Below are 6,000 nucleotides of genomic sequence, written 5' to 3' on the forward strand. Positions count from 1 at the left end.
TCCCCCCTTGGCCACATCTTCCGTTATAGCCGGAAGTAGCGACTTGATAAACCATTTAGCTAATAGCTGATTGGGAACGTACGTTTTTACCATCCTTCGATGACGATGCCACTCATGTATATGATCAGATATATGGGTGGCCGTCGTCTGCTTGAAGTTGGTTAATATCTTTGTTCCCGTTTCATACCTTATCGGTAATTGAAAATGGGTTAAGAAAGTCGTGGCTAGGGAACTAAAATTGTCGAAAGAGGCTCTAGGTAATTCAATATACCATTTAGCTGCTGGACCTGTCAATGTCCTCTGAAAAAGGCGAAGCCTTATCGAATCGTCATTCAGGGTGTTCGACGAACACCACAGATGAAAAGTCATCACGTGATTCGATGGGTCTTCACCTGGATTTCCATTGAATTTAGGAATGTCAGATGGAAGTTTGTGAGGAATCGCTGGCCACCAAGGGGCATAAGCAATCGGATTGTTGGTTAACCGGTGTAAATCGGGTAACTCTAAAGTTGCCACGAATTGTAACTGTTGATTCAGGTTAGGCGAAGCGTAACCAGGGTACGATGGAATCGCTTGAGCAGTGGGCCTTTGCATACCAGCATAATGTAGTTGATGTTGGTATGATTGATACGGTTGGTGGACTTGACCACTGTAAAGTGGTTGGTTTTGACCGTTTTGGATATACGGTTGTCCACTGTTCGCAAAGATCTGCTGCTCAGAACCTTGGTACACCTGCTGGAATTGTGGTTGTTGGTATTGCACTAGCCATGGTTGTGAAGCCATGTTCTGTTGTGCTATGCTAACCGTTGGACCAAGGTGTGGGGTAATTGTACCCGTTTGGACCTGTGTCGCCCCACCAGTTGGCGATTGTGGTTGTGACCCATGGTCAAGTGGCTGTTGCATTACAACCTGAGAAATCTGAGGTTGACATGCAACAGGTATCGCTTGAACTTGTGACACTGTTACAATAGCCGGTGTGGTTGGGATGTTCGTCATAGGTACACACTGTTGCATAGAATATACAACCCTTGGTTGTTGAGGTAGCATAGGTACCCAACCACTTGATGTAATTCCAGTATAACCTGAATACTGTTGCGAACTCCCGTATGGGTACCCTCCCGGAGGGGGTAATGAAAGGGCATACTGCCCCCCATACGGTAGCAATCCGGAACTCAAGGGGATTGATTGTCCTTGGGGACTGGATTGCCCAAATTGACCTCCAAATGGATCAATTTGGCGAGTCTCAACATAAGAGTTGCCGGATATTACTCCGGATGAACAAACTGGAACAGACCACACTGTCGAAATAGTCCCTTGGTGGACTCCTTCTAGCGGTTGTGAGCTAGTTGGGACAGATGGTATGTCGGCAAACATTGTTGGAGTGACGGCAGGGGCTTCTACTGTCGCTGTGTCGTTTGAAATAGTCCTAGATGATGACAGTTGTTCAGACATTTTAAGTCTATCCAATAGATTGCCTAGCGATTCTACAGGAACCTCCACTTGTGGTGGATTAACTTTTGATGAAGGAAATAGAGTGACCCCGATTCCAAAATGGGTTGGAGTACTTGCTTGCGGGTCCTCTGCAATTTCCTCTATCGCAATCAAACCCGGTGGAAGAGGAAGACCGTCAGGCCCGTAAAATATTTCTGGTGCCGAAGAAGGGGTTGTTTCGACAGCGACAGTTGTTTGAGGAACAAAACTTTCTGGACCGGTTACAGATGGAACTGGTTCAGTTACACAAGTATTTGCCCCCAGACTAGGATCAGTATTACTGTCCTTCTGTGGCTGTTGAACTTCTTCTATAGAGGCAGGGTTTCTAGAAATGTTTGGAGTGACCGGAACCTCAGATGTAGTTGGAACACTTGTTCTAACTTTGATAGGAGATTTTGGACCGGTTAAACGAGTTCGCTTTGTCCGTACTATTTTTGATTCCGGAGATAAATACGGTTGACTCGTAAGCCTCCACGAACGACGGGGTTTCAATTGACTTTCTTCCACGATTGCAGATTACTCGATCAACCAAAATATTAAAAGGGGAAATTTGTGTTTCCGAACTGAATGAATTTTATTAGACGCTTTTAGACATAACTTGCTTTTTCAGTTTTAAAGAGTCGAGAAAAAGCTAAAGATGACTCTAGTCTCCTTCAATGTTTTAACGAGCCCGAAGTGACAAATGCTCGGATGGACTTTTTCTGTTATAGAGTCTGAAAAAGGACAAAAGAAACTGCTCTGGAGATCTAGGCAGAGGGTGTGCCAAACTTTTCGCAAAACCACAGAATATGTTTTACGGTACGGGTGGTCGATCTTCGTGAATGCTATGTTCACTGCATTGCGATCAGTAGGGCGGTCGACACGGCTTCCTATGGATAAAGGCTTTGTTCCTATAGGGGTCTCCCAATATATACGCGACGGTACGTGGGAGCACAAGTCCGTATTGATACTTATCGCTTCACCGTGGAGGAATCACCCAACCACTCAACGGTAAGATATCACGTTTAACGACGCCGGAACACATCTCTAGCTTAGACCTCTATGTGTTTGCATTATGTTTCAAAGTGTTGTTATGTAAATTCAATTTATTTTAGGTTGATCTTGTTTAGCAGTTTGCCTTTATGGATCACCACGAGATGTATGGTACAACTCCTAAATGCAGTCTAAAGATGAGAAGAAAGCTTTTTCAATCTTTTCAACTTATGAAAATCTTAACTACTGAGGGAAAAGAAAGACATCATCTTTTCACACAGATCATAGATCACACACTAATGCACTTTTTCCTAAATCAACATGCAAGCTGTCAAAATGCACATGCACAATGCAGGTATTTCTTTTCTCTTTCTTAATGTTGATGTACTACAAAAAGAAAGCTGTTGTATAACTTTGAATTCAATTTCAAGTGAAAGCAAACAAGATTTTGTCCAAAATCAAAAGACACCTTAAGATTTACTTGTTTCAACACTAGAAATACATAAATTCAAACAATATGACGAAAGCAAAAGCTCAATCAGCTATGAACAGCAAACAAACTAACTCTTAGGATCAGAACGACACTTATCACAGGCCTAGATCTAAGAGGCCACAGCAAGACTAGTTCACTTTCGTTATGGGAAACTTCAAATGATGTAAGAAATACACAAAGAACAAATACAGTTTCTTTATACAACCGAGGCGGAATAGTGGCAAAGAAAGGTGGTTTCAGATAGGTACATTGACTGATAACAGGCTGCAAAAACAGGGATGAAAACACGGCAACAGAAAGCAGAGAACCCCAGTTGCACAAGGCCTAACTGGTTCAGCGCAGGTAGAACACTGTCAGTTTGACATTCAGCATAGGTAGCCCCTTCGGGACCTGCGTTGAAATGCAGACTGCCTTCACAGTGCCTGCAATGAAGGAGAAACTCTCGTTTCTCTCAGGTTCTGGGTCACAGATTGCTCAAAAATCAACAGTTTTTCGCCAAATCAAGGCTACCAATCAAGTACACACTAAAGGATGATTCAAAGGAGGATGAAAAGATATCACTAAGAGCTGTTCAGAGTCCTTGTGGATCAGCTCTTCAAATCATAAACATGCCCAGAAACTGAGCTAGAGTAGCTGCCCTCTACTTTGCTTTTGAAAGATCCAAATGCAGTTCGATTCGGTACTCCCTGTGTTTAGGAAATGAATAGCAAAAAACACAAACAACCAACAAGGTACGATCCCCAGCGGAGTCGCCAATTTGTTGTTGGGAAAAGTATCCAATACGGAATGACCCTATCCCACTCTAAGGGTGATAGTTCCTTAGCAACAATCAAAGCAAAGCTTTCTAAGATTACTTCTTTATGAGATGTAAAAGAGGGGAGAAAGAGATCCACTAACCGATGTCTTTCGCTAATGGTTGATCCAATCTTCTCTCCTTGTTGCTTGCCCCCCAGCTCCTTGCTCTTTCACTGGCCCAACTACACCAAGATCCTGCAAAATGGCAAGAGGAGGAAACTACAAGAAGCATACATTCATAATTGATTCAAGGATTATAATAAATCAAATACACAAGTATAAAAATACACCATTGAGACACATGCATATAGAAAAACCTTAAATGCTTTATTAATGGAAGAAGTAAGGTTCAAGAAGTGATACAACCATAAAAGGCCCAATCCAGCATCACCTTCCCAGCAGAAAGAAATCTCCTCTTCACCTCCTTCAAAGCAAATCACCCAATAGTTCTAAACTCAAACCAACAACAATTCTTTACATTCACAAGATTCCAGCCTCCCTAGACCTCATGAGAGAGATCTATATATAGGAGTTTTGGAGAAAGGATGAGTCAGCTTGAGGCTGGCATGAAGCTGACTAGTGTCCTCTCCCACTTCAGTTCTTAAGTCCACTTGGAGGTTCTTGCTTCCACTTGGAGATTTGGAACCTCTTACTCATCACCAGTCGAATTCCCTGATCCAAGTGTCATTTTGGAAGCTTCCTGGGCATTGACACATTGAGGAATGACTTTGCCACATGTCCAAACTCGCCCAGTGCAGGTAGCCTTCTTTGCAGTTGACATTCAACGCAGGTAGACAGTGGAGCAGTTGACATTCAGCGCAGATGCTCAGTGGAGCAGTTGACATGATCCAAAATTGCCTTGTTTTTGAGTGTTTTCAGGTGGAAAACTTTTGTTGAGTGCTGTGGTTTGCTGGCCTTGTTCCTCTAGGGGTAGGAACAACATGTTTAGGGACTTTGGATCCCTTAGATTATGGACATTTCATGCTTCATGCTGTAAGACACAAAAATTTCTATAACAAGGGGAAGGGGAAATAGATAGAGGGATAGATAATAGAGTTAGGAGTTAATATGGAGATGACAAGAAAGCACTAAGGTAAGGGACCTTAGGCTACAGAGGGAAAATAGAACTTGTAGAAAAGATATGAGTGTCTCTAAGTAAATCAGATCTGTTCTTAGGCAAATGTTATGAAACATGATGAGAGTAAGAGGCTCAAGCTGATCTTGACCTCTTTCAGGGAAATTAGTAAGTGTTTTGGGGATAAGGAATAATGGGGAAGTTAGAGATGTCTAGCTTGAGCTCCTCCAAATGGAAAACTGCCTCCAACCTATGATCTGAAAAGATATAACACTTTAAAATACAAAATTGATCATGAATCATCATTCTGCAACCTCAAAACTACCTACCCGGCCTACTGGCCTAAAATTTTTTCTTCTTTTTGGTTTGGGTGCACTTAGAATTGCAGACCCAATGTCACATGGAATAAGTCAATCTTGAGGACAAGATAGACCTTCCTAGAATCTAAAGAAGACCTAATGACAAGCAAACCAACCAGACACTATCTTTCTCTAAATATGCTTTGATAGACAATAGCAAACAAGTGTTTTTGGGGCCTACCTTAGGTCCAATGCTAGCTTGTGGATGCCCTTGCTCCTTCGATCCAAATGAGCTCCTTTTTGCGAATCTACAAACACAAACAAGGCAAACAAATTAAATAGCACCTGAAAATCCATTTGCATAAAACATATTTAACATGAATGTCAAGGAGTCCATGAAACAAATAACATAAGATACTTGTTGAGAAAAATGAGTTTGATTGTATTAATTCAAAAGAAGAAGAACCTTACAACCTTTGCCTTGACGCTGTACAAGCTCCTCCCAGGGTCCAGCAAGAATTCTCCTCTACTTTGACAAGTTTCACTCACTCCCCAATGAAACCAAAAAGGTATGTGATCTCTCCTCTTTAGGGTTAACTAGGAAGTCTTGATTTCACCAGCATTTACCCTAAAAAATGTTCAGCTTCTAACCTCTCTAGCAACCAGCCCAATTCCTATATTTATAGTGCAATGGAGGGAGGTTACTAGGTCCTCCTTCAAAGGGATAAAGCCCTCCTTCAAAGGAATAGCTTCTCTCATCAAGGGATTCGCTCCTTCTCTTTTGGGATGCATGAACCACCTCAGAGCGAACAATCCACGTCAAAATTCCTTCTAGAAACCTCTAGAATTAACCCAAAGTGAGTTTTTTAAGATAA

The sequence above is a fragment of the Pinus tabuliformis genome, chromosome J (assembly GCF_031772625.1).
Source record: "Pinus tabuliformis cultivar Carrire ecotype Pingquan chromosome J, CPIR1, whole genome shotgun sequence".
NCBI lineage: Eukaryota > Viridiplantae > Streptophyta > Pinopsida > Pinales > Pinaceae > Pinus > Pinus tabuliformis.